This window comes from Ambystoma mexicanum, chromosome 7p, assembly GCF_040938575.1.
Source record: "Ambystoma mexicanum isolate Mex_15411 chromosome 7p, UKY_AmexF1_1, whole genome shotgun sequence".
Classification (NCBI taxonomy): Eukaryota; Metazoa; Chordata; class Amphibia; order Caudata; family Ambystomatidae; genus Ambystoma; species Ambystoma mexicanum.
Window position 1 is genome coordinate 560,518,231 of NC_090939.1, and position 23,015 is coordinate 560,541,245.

Consider the following 23,015-nt stretch of genomic DNA (forward strand, 5'->3'; position numbering starts at 1 on the left):
CTCTCCTTTCAGATCCTTCTGATTCTCCTTCTCCAAATCTCTGCTTGTGAAGCGCTCCTCTAAGCAGAGAGCCGGTGGCCATTCTCTTTCCTCTGCTGGATCCCTCATCTGGGACAGCTTCCCCCTTACTCTCCATATTGATCCAGATTGTGTTAAGTTCCGCAAGCACCTCAATACCTTACTCTTCTCCCCCTCCTTCCATTTCTCCCTCCCATGCTAAACCCCCACAGTCGCTGTGATTGGTGTCCTGGGCCTTATGTGTCCTTTTAGGTCCAGGCCTTCTGCCCAATCACCAGCAGCATCCACTCTCACACTGCTTTTGCCTTTGGGCACCAACTGCCCTGTTATGTCTTACAGGCCTGCACTTATTGTATAGGCTGGTGACCCCTCTTCCACCAAGTGGTTACTACCTGGCACTAACCTGTTGCCTTGCAACTGGATCTCTTGCACTTCCGCCCTCTGTGGAACATCTAGCACTTACCCCCTCCCCTGTTCCTTTTCTCTCTCTCTTCACTTGCACACTCTGAAATGCTCACAAGGCCTAGTATGACCGCTTTTGTATTTTGCTCATCACCACTATCTTATTACATGGTCTTGCTTTCCCTTGTTCCTTTCCCTATGCCCTATGGGCACTTTGAAACACAACTTCTCGGTGTTTAATCACCTTACAAATGCCCAATTAAATAAAAAGAAATACAAATAAAAAAGAAATAACTAAGTTTAAAAGCACATCTACTGAAATACCCAACCAAGTATGTGACTGTTTTAGCAAAACCTATTATAAAAAAAACACAAAAATAGCAGATATGGCCTACAAAATAGAGGACAAGGAGGAATCCCAATGGTTCCAATTAGCTTCATATCGAACAGCAGAAAATAAATACAAAATAAGTGACCCCTCAATACAAAGCTTGGCAATAACCAAATGCATAACGTGCTATCACTAATACCTTAGAAATATTCCCACCTCCAAAGACTTTCCAACAATTTAACTTGTTTGAGAGCATTATAATCCAAACAATACACACATTTCAATCTATAATATATATTCAACCGAATGCCAGCCAAATTGCCTCCATCTGAGTTACTAAAAGGCATCTGTGGCAAAGTAGTACATATGCCATTAGATCATAAAGGAAATGTAGACACTCTAGGATTAGAACGGCCAATAGATCAATATTTGATGGTACTAGTTAATGGTGTACCAACAAAAGACAAAAGAATTTGGCAACAACGTGTTGTCTTAAACAAAGTTAGACAAACCCTACAATATGTGAAAGAAAATAATGAATACTACAATGATACAAAAATAGAGGAAAACTTAAAGAGAAATGACCCAAATAATTCAAAATTCACCAGCAACTGGCGTAGATCCTGTTACTGCAGCCCGCATTTTAGACCAGTATACAATTCCCCCACTACACTCCATTGAAGATGCATTAGAAACATATCAAATGCATGAAGCCAAAGTATCCCAAATGACCATATGGGTGTACAAGCCCATTCTTTTCCTCTACTCTTTCCTACAGTAACAGGAGGAAGATATGATGAAAGATCCACACACATGAGTTAATCAGAATATCACTCTTTACAAATATATTCTGAAGACCCAGATTCAGACAAAATGTAGAAAATATTTTCCACCTCATGTTTGAACGTGAAATAGCAACTCTAGATTGTGGAGTTGCACACATATTAAAAACAGGCTCTAATGTTTTAAACATGTCCGCTACCCAATTGCTTCCAAAGACAGCCAAAGATGACGTTTTGCAGTCACACATCTCTTGCCAAACATGTGTGGTACAAACCAGTGCTATGTTCCAATGTCACGTTGATGTATGTTGTATGCTAAGGAAGCTAGGCCCACCCACATGGTGTTACTTTAAGTTGTGCAGAAGACGCATGGGATGGCTTGCAAACTAAAATAAAGCAGGAATAGATGTAAACACACCAGGAGAACTCTGTTCTCTTGCCCCTGGCAATGTATCAAGTTTCTTTCACCATCGCTTCAGTGCCACACTGCACTTCATCTGCCATAAAAATACCCTTTCAATCTTGGAGAAGTGCAACATTTCTTTTGGAGAAAAGAATATCAATCCAGAGGAGTACCACACATCCACATGCTTTTGTGAATAAAACATGCTCCCAAATTTGGCAATGACAGTGATGGCACTTTTTTCCAGTTTATTGAAAAATACATAACCTGCAACATTCCTTTCAGAAATCATACATAGTGACCTACACACACAAATTGTATACTTCCAAAAACTTAAGTGTGGCAAATACTGCCGACATAGATCTAAAAACAAAGTTAAATACTATACCAAATGTCGCTTTGACTTCCCTAGATCAGTTTTCAAAAATGGACAAGTAAATAGCATGATGTCTTCTGTGTAAAAGACAAATCCCCGAAAAAACATACAAAATTTAAAGGGACGAAGCACATCAATGATTACAATGCAATCATTGCCCTCTTCTGGAATGCAAATATAGACACACAAACATTGCAGACAATTCCACTGCTGTTGCAAGATTCCTCAAAGACTATCTCACCAAGTCTGAGAAAACAGAGCAAAAAGATCTCTGGGATGACATATGATCTGACAAAACACTGTCACAGAAATTTGGTATCAAAATGCTTTCCCATATTAAATGTGGGTGCTACAAACCTGGAGACCGTATAATAGGTACATCCTTATACGGAAAATCTGAATACATTGTCTGGCTGAAACTTGGACAAGCTTCATCCCGAAAAGAGTACTAAAATCCTACCAAGAGATAGAAAAAGTAGCCACAAATGATCCCAAAAGCCAGGACATTTTTTAAAAAAAAGAAAATATATAATTGACACATGCTACCCAAACAGAAGTACTGCTTTGGAAAACATGTGCCTGTACGACATAGCCCAACATTACTCCAACAAAAACAATGTCACACCATATGAGAAAACTGGTGAATGGTCTCAACTTGTGAAGGACGCCTAGTGAAATTTACCAAACCCAGCCTAATTAATCATATAAAGTTATAATTTAAATCTCTGAAACATGCCCTCAGGACAGCTCTGAACATTCCTCGCAGACAACACATCTATGCCATAAGAAGGGACCACAACTGGCTCTCCATTAAAGAAAGAATTCAACTCAAAACTTCATCCCTAACCTACAAAAGTCTTAATAACTCAGCCCCACAATACCTTTCTGACAAATTTGCCTTGAAACAATATGCCTGTATTGCTAGATCAGCCAGTTCTGGCCATTTACAAATTCCCAGATATAAACTCAAAAAAGCATGAGGTAACAGTTTCCATGTCCTTGCCACCCAACTCTGGAACTCTCTCCCTTTCAGTTTTAGAACCAATCAAACACTTCATTGCTTAGAAACAATGTGAAGAACTGGCTTACCAATGATGCTCTTCATCAGCACACATGCCTTCCTATGTATATATGTAATATTCTCTACACCTGTGTATTTATGTGATAGTCTCTACACCACTCTTCTTTTGTAACTGTGAATAATTAATGTTACTTTATATGTACACATGTTAGATTCTGTGTGCCTTATTTTTTATGCTGTGTAATTAAGAAACTGCATTATATCGTACTGCGCCCAGATACCCTTGTGTGAGGTGTGCATTATAAATAAATAAACTAAACCAAATCAAACCAAACCAAATAGAGAACTTTATTACATGGCCCTACTGGAACTTTTTAAAACTTGGAGAAAAGAAGAATTATTAGGTGACTATGGGGGTCATCACGAGTTGAAGAGAGCAGTAAAATTTGGCAGTAATGATATTACCACCACATTACTGGGGTAGAAAATAACGATCTAAACAATCTGAAAAATACTTGTAAGTGCTCACATCACAGCTAAATGATGAACAACTCATCATTTATCTAGAAGTCACTGAAAAAATGTACATTTAAACATGAAACTAAAACTTGTAGCTGTAAACATTATAAACCTCTGCTCCTGTATGTAAATTTTGAAGCTGGTTCTGGCAAAACATTTTTGAATAAAACAATCAGCATATTTCTACAACACTTAACAAACAACAATTTTCCAACAAACAACAACCTTCCAGCTGTTGTAACAGCCCCCACAGGTTTAGCTGCCTACAACATAGGAAGTGTAACATTACTCCGACTACTTCTCCCCCTAGTAGAACACCAAAACAAATGAGAATATTACAAGTTAACAGCAGAAGCTGCTAGTGAAGTATGCAGAATAATTAAACAAATTAAAGTGCTACTGATCGCTTATTGCATTTTATTATTTTAAAACCAAAAGATATACAAACTGCTCAAGGTCAAAGACCATAGCTAGTGGCCCATTTATATGTAAGAATATGTAGTGGGCACAGCCAAAGATTATGGCCAATGGCCAGTTTTGTGCTAAAGTCCACGGCCAGTGCCTGATTAGTGTATATAATATACAGTGGACACGGTTGAAAGCTGTATCCTCTGTTAAAGGCCAACAATCTATAGAGTACAGCCTGTTAGTGTTTTAAAATAATCAGTGCACATGGGTGCAGGTTGTGACCACAGTCCATAAATGAAGGCCATGACTAGTACCCTTTCATGTGTTAAAATATATTTGTCCATGCACAGTTAGCATGGCTGAAGGCCATACTTAATGCCAGTTACTGTTGTAAAGTAATTAGTGATGCCATTAGTGATGTTGCCGCCACACAAAGTATTATGCAACCACTTGGGACTTACATTGATTTCATTTTACAACCCATCATCCAAGCTACGCTTACATATGTCAAAGATACTACCTATTTTCTTAAGATACTCGGTGGAATTGTATTAACAGCAGACAACATACTATACACGATTGATGTTGTAAGTCTGTACACAGATCCCTCACGATCTGGGACAAGAAGCTGTTGGAGCTTTACTGCTAGAAACAGGGGCAATCGGAGCAAAGAGTTTTTGATGATTCTTTTGGACGTTATTTCTAAGCATTCATATTTCAAGTACTACCAGGTATCTGGGACAGCTATGGGTGCAATCATGGTGCCAGCATATGCAAACTGTTTCATGTATCAATTTTGAAACCACACACATTCTTAACAACCAAAGATGGAAGCAACATCTAAAAATATGGGTGCGTTACATAGACGACATCTTTGGGGTGTGGACAGGAAACAGGAACAAATTGGAAGGATTTTTAGTGTACCTCAATGGCATTGACAGGTGGATACAATTCACATTGTAAATAGGTAATCCAGACATACATTACCTCGATGTACAAACAGTAATGAAGGACAACAGAATCAACACCACCCTTTACACCAAACAAACCGATCGGAGCAATCTTCTACATTGGATGAGTTTTCATCCTCCTACCTCCTTACTGAAACTCCTATATGGACAAATGTCGAGAATAAAAAGGATCATCAGTGATCCTGAAGATTGTCAAATACAGTTGCAAAAATTGCAAGAAAGATTACAACTGAGAGGGTACAGAGAAACTGACCTATCTCTGGCTTGTGCAAAAACAAATACTCAAGATTGTGAACAACTTTTAACTAAGAAAACCAAACGCAAGAGTCCAGCATTAGTTTTTGTAAACACATTTTCCATTCAAAGTAGACAAATCAAGACAATCATCCAAAACAGATGGAATATACTCACCAGCAATGAAAGAACAAAAGACCTATTCCCGCAACCACCAGTGTTTTCATACTAGTGCAATATGTTAGTCAACACTGGAGGCAAAGCACTCACAACCAAACCAGATAAACATCCAGGAACATATCCATGCATGAGCTGTGGCAACTGCAACAATGTCATCAAAGGCAGTGTGGTGAAGCATCCCCGAACCGGAGAAAGAATAAAACTTAAACATCACGCCAGATGCTTAACCGAAAATGCGATCTATGCGATTAAATGTCCTTTTGGGAAGTACTATGTGGGTGAGATGTCACGCATGGTACGAATCCATATGAATGAGCATAATCATACATTAGAAACAACAATCAGGCCTTAGCAGTCGCAAGACACTTTAAGGACAACGGACACTCTATTACGCAGCTACGGTTTCTGATATTGGAAGTGATACCAACCAAAGGACAGAATAGAGATATGAAGAAATGGCGAGCACAGAAGGAAGCCTTTTGGATTGAGGGATTAGACTCTTAAGCACCAATTGGAATGAACGAGGAACTGGACTTAAGCTGTTTTCTAAAATGATGCATACATTTTGTCAAACTTACGTTTGGAATTAAGACAGACACAGTAATGTGCATACCAAAGTATGGTTACCCATTGCAAATGTACACCAAAGTCTATGTCCCAGATTGCTAATATGTGAAACTTAATGATAATGGGTATCAAACTGTATTTGATGTGACTACATAGAGCGGTGCATACAGAATGGTAATATGCGAGACTGAATAATATCAATGCAACATGTTCTTGCTAAACATGTCATGAAGAATGATAGTTTCCATTGAAAGGACCAGGGCAGAGTAACATAAGTTCCACCACAATACGAGATTTGGTATGGATTTAGATAAATAGTAGGGCGGTTTGCAGGATTCCTTTATGAACAATATTGGCACTAACAATTATACTTACCTGAATAAGCCTTCCGATGTAATACTCATCTCTGATGCAGCACTAATGACACCAAGAGACACCAACAGGACAGTATACAACATGTATTTCTCACAAGCCATGTTTTCACATTTTTTCACAGTTTGGACTAAACACCAAGAAGTTCCCAAGAAGTTTGAAATTTCATTTCAACACAATGTTGTAACACCAATACTTAGCAGATTAACAGGGTAATTTATGGAATTTCGCAGAAAAGTGTCGCAAGCGTCTGGCGCAGAGTGTCCGCGTGCGATTGTCTGCGCCAGGCACGTGCGCTAAAACCGATTTCCGTGCACAGCGTATTCATGGATTCTAGGCTCCCAAACCAGCCGTGGCGCAGAGTATCGCAGCGACCCTGCAGCAGCGCCAGTAACGCCCCCAAGAACGCCCTCGCGCAAGGAAAAGCCATCAAAATCGCAAAATCATCGCAAAGGGCTGCGCTAACCATGGACCAGTTTACAGGGCTGCCAAACAAGGAACGCAAAGCGGGTAACGTTCATATCAGGGGTACGCGGGAAGTTTTACACGCGATTAGCCAGGGTACGTGTATTACAGGGGTACGCGGGAAGTTCAACACGCGATTGGCCAGGGTACGTGTATTACAGGGGTACGCGTGAAGTTTTACATGCGATTAGCCAGGGCACGTGTATTACAGGGGTACGCGGCAATTATCACACGTGATTTGGCTGGGTACGTGTATTACAGGGGTATACGGGAAGTTTTACACGCGATTTGGCTGGGTACGTGTATTACAGGGGTGCACGGGAATAATCACATGCGATTTGGCCAGGTACGTGTATTACAGGGGTGCGCTGGGATTATCACACGCAATTTGGCTGGGTACGTGTATTACAGGGGTGCGTGGGAAGTTAAACACGCGATTAGGCTGGGTGGGTCCTCACAGGTGTACCCTGTACACCCTCCACGGCCCCTGCAGGCCGCCCACACCACAGGGGACTACCCTGCACACCTGCTCATGTCCCCCTGCACCCCCACCCCCCAGCAGTGCAGGGGCACCCTCCACCAGGCCCCCACCCATGTCCCCTATCACCCTCACCCCCCAGCCACCAGGGGCACCCACCACCAGGCCCCCACTCATGTCTCCCACCACCCCCACCCCCCAGCCACCAGGGGCACCCACCACCAGGCCCGCACCCATGTCTCCCACCACCCCACCCCCCAGCAGTGCAGGGGCAGCCTCCACCAGGCCCCCACCCATGTCTCCCACCACCCCCACCCCCCAGCAGTGCAGGGGCACCCACCACCAGGCCCCCACTCATGTCTCCCACCACCCCCACCCCCCAGCCACCAGGGGCATCCTCCACCAGGCCCCCACCCATGTCCAACCCATGTCTCCCACCACCCCCACCCCCCAGCCACCAGGGGCACCCACCACCAGGCCCCCACTCATGTCTCCCACCACCCCCACCCCCCAGCAGTGCAGGGGCACCCAACACCAGGCCCCCACTCATGTCCCCTATCACCCCCAGCCACCAGGGGCATCCTCCACCAGGCCCCCACCCATGTCTCCCACCACCCCCACCCCCCAGCAGTGCAGGGGCACCCACCACCAGGCCCCCACTCATGTCTCCCACCACCCCCACCTCCCAGCCACCAGGGGCACCCACCACCAGGCCCCCACTCATATCTCCCACCACCCCCACCCCCCAGCAGTGCAGGGGCAGCCTCCACCAGGCCCCCACTCATGTCCCCTATCACCCCCACCCCCCAGCCACCAGGGGCACCCTCCACCAGGCCCCCACCCATGTCCAACCCATGTCTCCCACCACCCCCACCCCCCAGCCACCAGGGGCACCCTCCACCAGGCCCCCACCCATGTCTCCCACCACCCCACCCCCCAGCAGTGCAGGGGCAGCCTCCACCAGGCCCCCACCCATGTCTCCCACCACCCCACCCCCCAGCAGTGCAGGGGCAGCCTCCACCAGGCCCCCACCCATGTCTCCCACTACCCCACCCCCCAGCAGTGCAGGGGCAGCCTCCACCAGGCCCCCACTCATGTCTCCCACCACCCCCACCCCAGGGGCATCCTCCACCAGGCCCGCACCCATGTCTCCCACCACCTCACCCCCCAGCAGTGCAGGGGCAGCCTCCACCAGGCCCCCACTCATGTCTCCCACCACCCCCACCCCCCAGCCACCAGGGGCAACCACCACCAGGCCCCCACTCATGTCTCCCACCATCCCCACCCCCCAGCCACCAGGGGCACCCACCACCAGGCCCCCATTCATGTCTCCCACCACCCCCACCCCCAGCAGTGCAGGGGCACCCACCACCAGGCCCCCACTCATGTCCCCTATCACCCCCACCCCCCAGCCACCAGGGGCATCCTCCACCAGGCCCCCACCCATGTCTCCCACCACCCCCACCCCCCAGCAGTGCAGGGGCACCCACCACCAGGCCCCCACTCATGTCTGCCACCAACCCCACGCCCCAGCCACCAGGGGCACCCACCACCAGTCCCCCACTCATGTCTCCCACCACCCCCACCCCCCAGCAGTGCAGGGGCAGCCTCCACTAGGCCCCCACTCATGTCCCCTATCACCTCCACCCCCCAGCCACCAGGGGCATCCTCCACCAGGCCCCCACCCATGTCTCCCATCACCCCCACCCCCCAGCAGTGCAGGGGCAGCCTCCACCAGGCCCCCACCCATGTCTCCCACCACCCCACCCCCCAGCAGTGCAGGGGCAGCCTCCACCAGGCCCCCACTCATGTCTCCCACCACCCCCACCCCCCAGCCACCAGGGGCATCCTCCACCAGGCCCGCACCCATGTCTCCCACCACCCCACCCCCCAGCAGTGCAGGGGCAGCCTCCACCAGGCCCCCACCCATGTCTCCCACCACCCCCACCCCCCAGCAGTGCAGGGGCACCCACCACCAGGCCCCCACTCATGTCTCCCACCACCCCACCCCCCAGCAGTGCAGGGGCAGCCTCCACCAGGCCCCCACCCATGTCCCCTATCACCCCCACCCCCCAGCAGTGCATGGGCAGCCTCCACCAGGCCCGCACCCATGTCTCCCACCACCCCACCCCCCAGCAGTGCAGGGGCAGCCTCCACCAGGCCCCCACTCATGTCTCCCACCACCCCCACCCCCCAGCCACCAGGGGCACCCACCACCAGGCCCCCACTCATGTCTCCCACCACCCCCACCCCCAGCAGTGCAGGGGCAGCCTCCACCAGGCCCCCACTCATGTCCCCTATCACCCCCACCCCCCAGCCACCAGGGGCATCCTCCACCAGGCCCCCACCCATGTCTCCCACCACCCCCACCCCCCAGCAGTGCAGGGGCACCCACCACCATACACCCCACCAACCTGGATGACTCTGTGCCATCTTCCCTCGTTGGGCCCTGTGGGGTCCCAGCTGCCTCTTCTGCTGCTGAGGAGTCCAACTCCGACCTCCGCCTCTTGGACCTCCCCTTGCCTGCTGCGGCCTGGGACGCGGCACCAGACTCCTCACTCCCCGACGAGATCACAACTTGGGAGGGGATCTGGCCCTTGCGTCTCCGGCTGGTGGTGCGACCCCTGCCGCTGTGCTCCACAGCACCTGCTCCGTCCTCTTCATCAGTTGACGGTGCAGACAGGGAGAAAGAAAACACAGGCATCAGGGCACTGTAAAATGGACTCATACACACATGACAGTTATACATGAGTGGCATAGGTAAACCTCAGACATGGCATCACAATCCCCAACACACATGTCATTTCAACTTGCACACATGAGCCATACCACTGCCATGATGCAACAGCCAGCACCATCCATTCACATACAACAGCATGTGCAGCCAAAGGTCATCCACACATCACATGCAACATAGGGAGTACACTACACATGCACACACAACACCAAACCTGCATGCATGTGTACACCTCCGCCAACTGTCGCAGTGTCTCCATCGACATCCATGTCACACCTGACAATCATTCCTCCACATCCTGTGCCATGCAAGCCCACACACACAAGCACCATCCATGTGTCACACATGAGACCCCTCGCATGTGTCACCCTCACAGCCCTGTACACCCCCCCTACTTGGCCACATAAAAATACATGTTCAACCTGCACACTCCTGGCACACCACCACACGCACAACTTACTATCAGTATGCATGTACACTTACCGCTCGACTCCAGACGGGTCTGCTTCTCAAGGACATGGATGTGGAGCGCAGGGGATATGCGTTCCAGGACCCTCATCTGATCTTCCGACAAGTGGCCCCGCCCGCCCCTTAGCATCTGCTGCCATTATGAGGCGCCGGGCCTTGTTGAGGGTGCTGGACCTGAAGTCCTCCCAGCGCTTCCTGACACATTAGTAGTGGCGGACTGCCACCTCCTCCGCGTTGATGGCAGTCACGACGTCCATCGGCGCGCAACCTTCCGAAGAGGGCATCATACTGCCCCACGACATGCTCCACCAGGACAACAACTTCCCTGGCACTGAAGCTGGTGCCCCTCTGCCTCCTTGGCCGGGGGTTGCCACTGGTGCCAGATGTCGTAGTGCCCGACATGGCAACCCCAGAGGCAGGAGTGGGTGGGCAACTGGGTCCTGGTGCTGGGCTGTGGGGTGACAGTCGGGAGCCTTTGGTTCCAGCAGGGGTGGTCACAGCAACAGCACCCCTGGCTGATGTGCAGGCAGCAAATGGCAGGGCACGTGGCCAGCAGGCAGTCAGGCAGCAGCAGATGGCAGGTGGGAGCGTGATCAGGGCTCTGGGGGGCAGTAATTTGGCCTCCTGGGCAGGAGCGTGGTCTTTCGTGTGTGAACGCGTGGACAGCCTGATAGGGAGTGATTTTGAACGTGAAAATCCCACACGTCTCCGTGTGAATCGAAGAAAGGCCCTTAGTGCGTAAACCCATCAACAGAATATGCGCGTCCATGAAGTCACGTGCACGTGCAGGAAAATGTTGCGTGACACGTCCGAGTGTCAAAGCGTGTGATTGGAGAAAATAGACCTACACGCAGAAGTCACAAAACGTGTAAATGGTTAAAATGGACCTACACGCAGAAGTGACAAAGCGTGTGATTGGTGAATATGGATCTACACGCAGAAGTGACAAAGCGTGTGATTGGTGAAAATGGATCTACACGCAGAAGTGACAAAGCGTGTGAATGGTGAAAATGGGCCTAGCACGTACACGCCGCGTAAGTGACGCTGTACGTGTGGGCCTGTATATAAGGTACGTGTAGAACACCATTTCCTTGTACGTGCTTTTCGTGGAGAGCAAGTGGGTGAATTCTGTACTTCTTGTCGTTTCACACGCGATTTACTTCACGGCGTTTCCAGTTCGTACTCCCTGTTACCTCTGACAGCTTTTTCTCTTTTTTCTCTCGTACTGGTTTACCTGGGCCTGTTCCCTCAAACAGTGTCCCCTTCTACTGTTGTCCTGTCTCCTCAGACAGTGTACATATCTTCTTTTGGCGGGGGTGTTGCCAACCAAACGCGCTCATTTTTCACGCTCTTTTACCTGGCAGACGGTGAGTCACGCACGTATCTAACTTCTGTGCTTGCCCCGTGTGTAGCCTACCCCTTCAGAGGTCATTCTAGGCTGCGTGTGACACGCATACGTTCATTCTTGTGTTACTGGGTGCCACAGCGTAGTGCAGGTTTTTCTTTCTGCACACGTGGTCTAGGAGGGGTTGAGTGCACGTCATCTCCCTTTTTTGGGCCTCCTGTGCGTTGCGTGACCCGTCATCTTTCCCCAGGGGTTACAATCAGCCTTGCTAGAGCACTAGGGTACAGTTACCATCTGGTACCCAACCCCTTTGACCCCCAATTGCCCAGGACTATAGTCTACAGCCACTCCCATACGCACATTAATATCAGTGCCATGGCTGGGAGGCGAGGATTCCGTAAGGGTGGCAAAGGTGGAAGAGCCACAAGTGGTGGCCGTGGTGGATCCGGTAGGGGACGTGGTCGTAACTTGCAGGGTGAGCCTGTCCCCCCATGTTCGGAGGACCAGTCAAGGGCACCCATTATCCCCCCCCCTCCCGTTGAGGCTGATGTGGCTGACACCATCCATGCTCAGCCCTTGTTGGACCAGCCCATTGTGGCACCACACCTGGCTGACTCCATGGCTGACTTCCAGGTCAGCAGGGCTACCACACGTGCGCTGGTGCACGTTGATGCCATCATGCCACGTGGATCTGGGGCAGCAAGGTCATCTGCTGCCCCAAGTAGGCAGGGCGGAGAGGCTGCAGGGGCAGCTGCGGCTCCATCCACCCCAGCTCTCACACACCCAGCCAGGACAGTGTCCGTCCTAGTCCATTCTGCTGACATTCCCCATGACACCATTACACTTGAGCCAATGCCTGCACCAACTCCCATGCTGAGTGTGCAATCCCACACACCTGATACAGAGCCCACCAGGGCTCCTGCCCCTAGTGTCCAGAACGGCGCAGGACACTCAGGATCACCACCACCTTCCAAGCGGAAGAGGAAGAGTGCTCGTCCGGCACAGGCTGATGCCCCAGACACGGCTACACAGTCCGGTCCGTCGAGGAAGCCCAGCTTCACGGATGACGAACTGAATGCACTTGTCGAGTATGTGTCCGGACATGATAACGAGATGGTCATTGTTGCAGGATCAAAGACCACACCTGCACAACGCCAGGCACACTGGCAGACCGTTGCGGACATCGTAAGTGCCCTTGGAATCGTGAGGCGCACAGCCAATGATTGCTACAAGCGCTGGAATGACCTAAAGCGCAGGGCAAAGAAGAAGCTGGCCTCAAGTCATGCCGCAACTCTAGTGACTGGAGGTGGGTCTCCAGTAGAAGACATGGAACTCACTCCACATGAGTCAGTCGCTGGGACCTACGTCACGGAGGAACAGATCCAAGGCGTGGGAGATCTGCCTGATTACGAGGCATTGTCCGGTGAGTGCACATGCATGTGTGTGTCATCCATGTGCATGGTGTGTGTGTGAGGGCATCTGTTTGTGTGCCAGGTGAGAGTGTGTGCGCCTGAGTCGAATGTGTCAGCCATGTGCTTCATGCAATACATCCTGCACAGCTGCAATTGGCCATTGCAGTATCCCTTCTGCCAACAGTAGACATCTAGCCCAACAGCACCCCAGTTGCCCTTGAAGTGTCACCTTGCCACAACATTGTTGCTTATTTTCCTATGTTCAATCAGACAGATTGTATGCATTCCACCACTTATACTAGGCATTCCTCAGTCCTCTAGTCACATGTCTGGCATGGCCATGGTAAAGTGGAGTGACTTTGTTACCTGGATATCATATGTTCACACATGTCCCTGTGCAATTGGACCATATTGGACTGGCAGCTCCAGGTGATAAAGCAGACCTGTTTCAATTAGAAAAGCTATTGCATGTGGGAACTGGACAGAATGAATAAGTGCTGCCCTCCTCTCCATCTACACTCAATAGCAATGGCACATGCCATCTGTGTGATGGCATGTGTGTGTCACCTGGCAATCACAGGGCAGTGTATGATGCCACTGCCAGGCAGCATGCAGAAAATGTGTTCATCTTCCATCTTTGTGTAATGAGTGTGTGCCATTTGCCTGCCCTTCATACGCAGTGAGGGTGCATGCATGGGAGGGTCTTAGTCATGTGGGACATGTGTCAATCAAGTACTGGTTCTCTTGCTTCTCAGCCCTCATTGTGTGCCATGGTGCTAATGCGGGTTTCCATTTCTTTGTTATTATGTCATTGCAGGGGAAGACGCACCTGATACTGCTGGGGTTGTGGAGATGGTGCAGAGCCAGGAGGGGTCCGAGGGCCGACCAACCACCAGTGAGGGACCTGGTGTGCTGGTGGGTGAAAACCCACAAGTGCTACAGGTTGTGCTCTCAAGGGGTGTCTCTGGCTGCACCTCCCCCGAGCTGTACTCAGCTGTTGACTCGGATGATGAGACCTACGTGCCGTCACAGGTGAGTGTTCCAGGGTGGGAATCTGTTCTGTCCCACCCACCTGCACCAGGGTCAGAACCCTCAATGGGGATGTCAGTGTTGGCAGCTAGGCCTTTGGTGGTTACGGATGCAGGGTCACACTCCGCGACATCTGATCCTGTTCCTGGGCCAGCAGATCAGAGGGGGAATGCAGTCCTGCAGCCTCAGGCAGTGCCGGCACACCAAGGCGCAGTCCGCCTTGCCCCAGACAGGTGTGGTGCCCGCCGACGTGGTGGCCGTACGCCACATGGCAATACCGCATGGGAGCAATCCATTTACGGTATGGCTACCCAACAGGCAGCATCATCCGAGATGATGGCTCAGGCCATGGATAGGGTGGCCACTTCCATTGTCCCCCCTGAAAGGCTGATGGAGCGACTAGAGCAGGCAACCAACTCCATCTGCCAGTCACACAGGGAGGACATGTTGGCGTCCAACAGGGACAGGCCGGCGGCACTGGCGACTCTGCAGGAGGCCATCTCCATAGAGTCCCAGGGCCACAGGGAAGCCCTGAGGCAGGAGCTACATCAACTCAGGACGACTCTAGTTGAGCTTGAGGCTTCAACACACCAAAGGACAGAACAGCAGCTGGAGCGTCTCACCCGTACGCTCTCAGCTGAGATGCAAGCAACGAGGGCGGAGGTCCGGGCATCCCGTGAGTTGTTGCATGGGGACCTCCGCACCCTCATCCTCCAGAACGAGACCTACCACACCCGCATGCTTGCAGCCATGGAGGAACAGAGTAGGGCCTTGCGTGGGCTGCCTCCCATAGTGCAACCACCTCCGGATGCAGCTGCACAGGGTGATAATAGCGACAGCAGTGATACTCCCACAATAGGGTAGCCGTGTGGGCCATGAGCCCATGGAGGTGTTTTTTTTTCCCAGGATCCACACAGGTGGTTTCTGGTGTGCACCCTGACCTCGGACCTCCTGGGTGGCCTCCCCAACCCCCCCGGGCCCTTTAATGGCCATTTTTGATTTTTTTTTATTTTTATTTTTATTTTTATATTTATTTTTATATTTTTCCCAATTTTTTTGGGACAATTTGTTGGCTTCCGTGGTTCCTGTGGGCATACGCTGCATTGTGGCTGGGCACATGCAGGCTTGTCATGTATTAGGTTCAGATGCCTGGGTTTGAGTCACACACACCCCTCCTGCTTCCCGTTTCCATGGGCTTGCAAAGGGTGTGCCCAAGTGACATTGAAGTACATGGTGACATTGGACTCCCACTACATGTGTGGGTAGTCTAGTCAATACTGTGTATACATTCCTAGTGCATATTGCTGTTGTGTTGTACACTGCATGTTGCATTGATGTGTAACTCATCATCTGTGTCTGCCTCCTAATTTGCAGGTCCCTTCCTCATGTCTACACAAGGCCCTCTAGTCTGGAGATGGGGTCCTTGTTGGCAGCAGTGCACCTACAACTCTACATGGCACCAACACTGTTCAGTTGGAAGTGGTGGGAGTGCAGGCATATCCAGGTGGTGAGACAACTGATTTATTACATTACTGAAGTCATGTTAATGGTAGTACCTGCTCAAGTTTGTTGTTGGTCCTGCATTACAGTGAGCATTTCAGGTGTAGGAAGTTTCAATTGGGGACACTGTACATTGCAACACTTGTCATGTTGTGGGGATTACTTTGTTTACCTGCACATAGCATGACATGGCACGGTGTGTTGTGTGGCGGTGCTGGGGATGGGTTGGGTGACATGGCACTGTCCTCTTGCTGCATTTAGCAAGTGGGTATTCATTTTGGCTGCTTGAATGTGTTTCTTCACAAAACTGCATTGGTGTTGTGTGTGGGTAGGGATGCACACATTGTAACACTTCCAGGTGAACAATCTCAGGCTGATATGCTTTTCACGGTTGAATCTCCAGACATTCAGGATCAGTGTCAGGTTGAGTCATCATTGACTGTCAGATGGAATGTGCCAGGCCAGTGTGCACTCCACAGGGGAGTGAATACTATGTGAAGTAATTAGCCACTAGCTGTGTACGGGCTGCCTCCCCCCGTGCCCTTTCCCCTCCCATGCGCAGCGGCTGTGCATGTGGTTGGGGATGTGGGGCCACCACCATGTCCACGGGCAGGCCCCGGCGTGTTGCAACGTTGTGCAGGACACATGCTGCCACTATGATCCTGCACACTACTGGGGGAGCGTATAACAGCTGCCCGCCAGAACGGTCAAGGGAGCGAAAGCGTGACTTTAGCACTCCGAATGTGCGCTCCACTATGCCCCGGGTTGTAATGTGGGCTGTGTTATATCTTACCTGGGGTGGCGTGGTGGGGTTCCGAATTGGCATCATCATGTGGGGGCTGAGAGGGTAGGCACTGTCCCCTGTGGAGGTGGTGATTGGTATCATTGGTGGGGTTGTGACCTTGCTCAGTATCCAACATGCATGCATGTGCAGTGGCATACATACTCACCAAGCAGCCATGTATCGCCATGCCGCCCAGCATCTATGTCCCGGCATAGGGTGGACATTCGGTAAATGAAGCTGTCGTGGGTGGACCCGGGATAGTTGGAATATACTGAGGTGATGATTCCCTTGGCATTACATACTACCTGCAAGTTGATGGAATGCCAGTGCTTGCGGTTCCTATAGATGTGCTCAGATGTCCTGGGGGGACGTAGAGCCACATGGGTGCAGTCGATGGCACCTAGCAATTTGGGGAATCGTGCCACACCATAAAAATCCTGGGCCGCAGCATGCCTTTCTGCAGGTGTTCTGGGCAGGTATATGTGCCTGCGGACTGATGGGCGTGCAGTGATGATGTCCAAGACCTGGTGTAGGCAGCGTGACTGGGTGGCCTGTGACACCCCACCCACTATGGCACTTGTCCGCTGAAATGATCCAGTGGCTAAGAAGTGCAGTACATTGAGGACCTTCTCCAGGGGGCTGAGTGCTTGGGAGCACAGGGTGGGTGATGTGAGGTCATCCTCCCACTCACTCACCAGGTCCAGTATTATGTGTGGTGGAAACCTGTACCTTCCACACACCTGGTCATCAGGCATCCCAAACAGGCTGGTTCTGGGTGTGAATATTCTGGCCCTGACTCTCCTCCTCCTCCTCCTTTGGTAGCCCACTGCCACTGCTGCTAGGAACGGTATGTTCATCCTGGCATCTGGCTTGTCATTTGATAAGTGCGCAAATTAATGCTTTGCGCGTGTACTAGGCGAGCGTGTGACCCGCGCACCCCTGGAATCTAGTTCCCAGTCCAATAGCGTGTGGAAATTCCCACGCACCACGGGATACAGGTGCGCTGACGTACTTGCGTGTGTAAGTGCCCGCGCACCCCAGAAATACACGTACATAGGCCAATCGCGTGTAAGCGCACTTTTGTCCAATTACACGCGATGACACTCGGACGTGCAGTATTTTCACGTGTGCTCCGTCATCACGTGCTGAGTGGGGAACACCCGTGCGGGTCACGTCACAGACGCGCTTACGCGCTGAGGGACTCTGGTCCAATAGAATCGCGTATGCGTGCTGACGCGCTTACGCGCTAACGGCCTTTCCTCGGATTTCACGCTGACGTGCAGGATTTTCACGTGCCAAATCACTCCGTATCAAGCTGGCCACCCGAAAACACACGGAAGACCACGCTCCTGCTCAGAAGGCCGAGTTACTGCCCCCCAGTGCCCCGAGCAGCCTCCCACGTGCCATCTGCTGCTGCCTGCCTGCCTGCCTGCCTGCTGCCACCGTGCCCTGCCATTTGGTGCCTGTACATCAGCCATCTGCAGGGGTCCAGTTGCTGTGTCCACCCCTGCTGGAACTGAAGACTCCCAACTGGGATTACATCGCTCCACAGCCCAGCCCCAGGACCCAGTTGCCCACCCACACCTGCCTCTGGGGTTGCCATGTCGGGCACTTCCACATCTGGCACCAGTGGCAACCCCAGGCCAGAGGGGCAGAGGGGCACCAGCTTCACTGCCACCGAAGTTGGTGTCCTGGTGGAGGATGTCCTGGGGCAGTATGATGCCCTCTTTGGATCGTCCCGCGCCAGCAAGGAAGGACGGGAGAGGATCTGGGCCGACTGTGTGGTTGCCATCAACGCGGAGGGGGTGGCAACCCGCAACGTCCAGAAGATCAAGAAGCGCTGGGAGGACTTGAGGTCCAGGACCCTTGTGAAGGCCCGGCGCCTCGTGGAGGGGGGCCGGGGCCACATGAGTTCCATCCAGAAGAGGGTCCTGGAACGCGTACGCCCAGCGCTCCACGCCCAGATCCTTGAGAGGGAGGCCCGTCTGGAGTTGAGCGGTAAGTGTCCAAGCATTACTGTGTGAGACAGGGCATGTTGCGGTGTGCTGGTTCTATGATACTTGCCTGTATGTGTGCCATAGGCCATGTATGCATGTATGTGTGTAGGGACATCATGGTAATGCATGTGCGACCAGTGATGTGTGACCCACGTGGTTGTTGCATGTGTCCAAATGCGGCATGGGGAGCCCTATGCAGATTCTGAACATGAGAGCATGCCAGTCTCTGTACCTGGACATGGGTGGGGGTGAGGGATGGGTGCTGATGCCAGGTACATATATGGTAGCCATGTCTGTGTGCCTGACCTGCGTGTCTGTGACTTGTGCATGCCATGGATGCATGACACATGTGTGTGACAATGCACAGATTCAGTGAAGCAGCCAACTTACCCTTGTTTTGGCTGTGTTTGGTGTGTTTGGGGCCAGATGGATGTGACTGAGGTGAAGTGTGTGCATGTGATATGCATGAGCCATGATGCATGTGAGTTGCATATCATTGAATGTTTCAAGAGTCCATTGGACATGCATGGAAATATTCATGGCATGCAGCATGCCTGTTACTGTGTGTGTTTTGCCTGGACTGACCCATGTGTTGTGGAGGGACATGATGGAAGTGTACTTTGACAGTGGTGCTCATCTGCTATTGCTTCCTGTCTAGGGGACCATTGTGCAGTACCCTGATGCTTGTGTTCTTTGTCTCCCTCTACGCAGCGGATAGTGAAGAAGAGGGCAGAGACGGCGCTGTGGAGCAAGGCGGCGGGAATGCACCCACGGCTGCAGCGGAAGGGATGGGTGAGCCCCCACAGGGGCCTGCTACGGCGGGAGACGGTGAGGAGCCATCCAGGTTGGTGGTTTGCACAGAGGAGGAGGAGGCCGCCACTGGGGCACACATGGGGCCTGGTGGGGGCATCCCTGCTGGTGCAAGTGGTGCAGTCCAGGGCCAGGGGCAGGAGGCAACACAGGTCACCGTGGAGGGGCCTGTGCATGTCGCTGTCCCTGACCCTGTGAGTGCACCACCATGCACCAGCAGGGATGCCCCGTCCCAGGCCCGTCCGCAGGTAGTGGGGATGTCCATGTCACCTGACTCCCCTCCACCTGCGGACGTGGGAACCCCTGGCCGTGTGGAGAAGGTCCTGATTGGGGTCGCGATGCGCACGGCTGTGATTTGTGATGCCGTGCGTGCTTCCCGGGAGGAGCACGCACGTCATCACGAAGTGCACCGTGCCGACGTGGCCCAATTGGGATCGGCCATGTTCGGGGGTTTCCTGCATGTGTTGGCCAATGTGGCGGCCCTCTCCTCCTCTGTGCAGGCTATCCACCAGTCGTTCTCCTTGCCGTCTTCCGGGCCAGATGCCACCAGGGCCCCCTGTGGACCTGCCCCGACCAATGCAGCCAGCTCGGTGGGGATCCCATCCCTGCCACAGTTGGGAGTCGGAGGTCCAGCAGGGGTGGACAACACTGCAACTGGACCCCAGCAGATGGAAGATGTGACAGCATCATCAGGCAGGGCACGTGCACGACGGCGTCGGTAGTTTCCATCAGCCTGGATGCCGTCGTGCTGGCATAGGCAGTGGCGTCAGAGGCAGCAGCGGGCTCGACGTGGGAGGCATAATGGCTCGGGGCCATCAAGATCAGAGGGGCAGCCATCGGCCGGAGGGCAGGGCAACCCTGGGATGGTGGTGTCTTCCGTGTGGGAGGAGTTGGTCCAGCGGATAGGTGCGGAGCGGCAGCGGGCGGAAGAGGAGCGGCTCGCCATGGTCAGGGCGGAGTTCTCCATGCGTCGGGCATTGAGGCGGGCTGAGTGCCTCGAGGAAGCTCGCAGGGAGTTTGAGCTGAACATGGGGTTATCCCTGCGAGACCTCGGGGCCAGGACAGAGTCCCGCCTCCAGGACATCGACATGGAGTTCGATAATGCCCTGGCCAGCAACATCAACAAGTGAGCCGCAGGACTTGCCCGCTGCCTTTGTATATAGTTATTTAGTTAGTTAGTGTTAGGTTTCCTTTATTTTGTTTTATTATTTTGGACCGCTCGGACAATGGCCACTTTTAGATTAGGTAGTAGTAGGTTTCATTTATGGTGTTGGGCTCATGGACCCTGGAACATTCCTGTATATAGTTTGCTTTTTGTAGATACTTCTTTTTCATTTCTTATTGTGTTCACCATGAGGAAATGGTTTTTCATATATTTTCTTACTACATGATATTGCTTTGGACGACAATTTTTTTTTATTCCTTTTTTTTTTTGATTAGGACTTTTGTTCTCGGACATGGACCATTAATTTGCTTATCCACATAGTTGTATGTTTGATTTGTTTACTTATGTTTAATCTATAATACATTTTTTATTTTTACTTTCACTTGTGTTATTTTCTCATTGGTTTCATACATGTCATGATATGTGTTTTGACATTCACTTGCACCCATTGTGTATGTGTGTGTGTCGGGCATGTGTCCATTTACATTGTTGCCATTGGGGTTGTATCATGTAATTGCATTCACTATGTGGGTGGATGCTATCCTTGCCTGGGTGTTTGTGCTGGGTATGCTGCCCATTACTGCCATGATTGTGTATCGTCAGGACCTGGGGCCAGGGGGACATGTGTGGGTGCCTGGTGGAGGTTGCCCCTGCACTGCTGGGGGGTGGGGGTGGTGGGAGACATGAGTGGGGGCCTGGTGGAGGTTGCCCCTGGATGGTGGGGGGTGGGGGTGATAGGGGACATGAGTGGGGGCCTGGTGGAGGTTGCCCCTGCACTGCTGGGGGGTGGGGGTGGTGGGAGACATGAGTGGGGGCCTGGTGGAGGTTGCCCCTGGATGGTGGGGGGTGGGGCTGGTGGGAGACATGAGTGGGGGCCTGGTGGAGGCTGCCCCTGGATGGTGGGGGGTGGGGGTGATAAGGGACATGAGTGGGGGCCTGGTGGAGGGTGCCCCTGGATGGTGGGTGGTGGGGGTGATAGGGGACATGAGTGGGGGCCTGGTGGAGGTTGCCCCTGCACTGCTGGGGGTGGGGGTGGTGGGAGACATGAGTGGGGGCCTGGTGGAGGCTGACCCTGCACTGCTGGGGGGTGGGGGTGGTGGGAGACATCGGTGGGGGCCTGGTGGAGGCTGACCCTGGATGGTGGGGGGTGGGGGTGGTGGGAGACATGAGTGGGGGCCTGGTGGAGGCTGACCCTGGATGGTGTGGGGTGGGGGTGATAGGGGACATGAGTGGGGGCCTGGTGGAGGTTGCCCCTGCACTGCTAGGGGGTGGGGGTGGTGGGAGACATGAGTGGGGGCCTGGTGGAGGCTGACCCTGCACTGCTGGGGGGTGGGGGTGGTGGGAGACATGGGTGGGGGCCTGGTGGAGGCTGACCCTGGATGGTGGGGGATGGGGGTGGTGGGAGACATGAGTGGGGGCCTGGTGGAGGCTGACCCTGGATGGTGGGGGGTGGGGGTGGTGGGAGACATGAGTGGGGGCCTGGTGGAGGGTGCCCCTGGATGGTGGTGGGTGGGGGTGATAGGGGACATGAGTGGGGGCCTGGTGGAGGTTGCCCCTGCACTGCTGGGGGTGGGAGTGGTGGGAGACATGAGTGGGGGCCTGGTGGAGGCTGACCCTGCACTGCTGGGGGTTGGGGTGGTGGGAGACATGGGTGGGGGCCTGGTGGAGGCTGACCCTGGATGGTGGGGGGTGGGGGTGGTGGGAGACATGAGTGGGGGCCTGGTGGAGGCTGACCCTGGATGGTGGGGGGTGGGGGTGGTGGGAGACATGAGTGGGGGCCTGGTGGAGGGTGCCCCTGGATGGTGGGGGGTGGGGGTGATAGGGGACATGAGTGGGGGCCTGGTGGAGGTTGCCCCTGCACTGCTGGGGGGTGGGGGTGGTGGGAGACATGAGTGGGGGCCTGGTGGAGGCTGACCCTGCACTGCTGGGGGGTGGGGGTGGTGGGAGACATGGGTGGGGGCCTGGTGGAGGCTGACCCTGGATGGTGGGGGGTGGGGGTGGTGGGATACATGAGTGGGGGCCTGGTGGAGGCTGACCCTGGATGGTGGGGGGTGGGGGTGGTGGGAGACATGAGTGGGGGCCTGGTGGAGGCTGACCCTGGATGGTGGGGGGTGGGGTGGTGGGAGACTTGGGTGGGGGCCTGGTGGAGGCTGCCCCTGCACTGCTTGGGGGTGGGGGTGCAAGGGGACATGAGCAGGTGTGCAGGGTAGTCCCCTGTTTTGTGGGCTGCCTGCAGGGGCC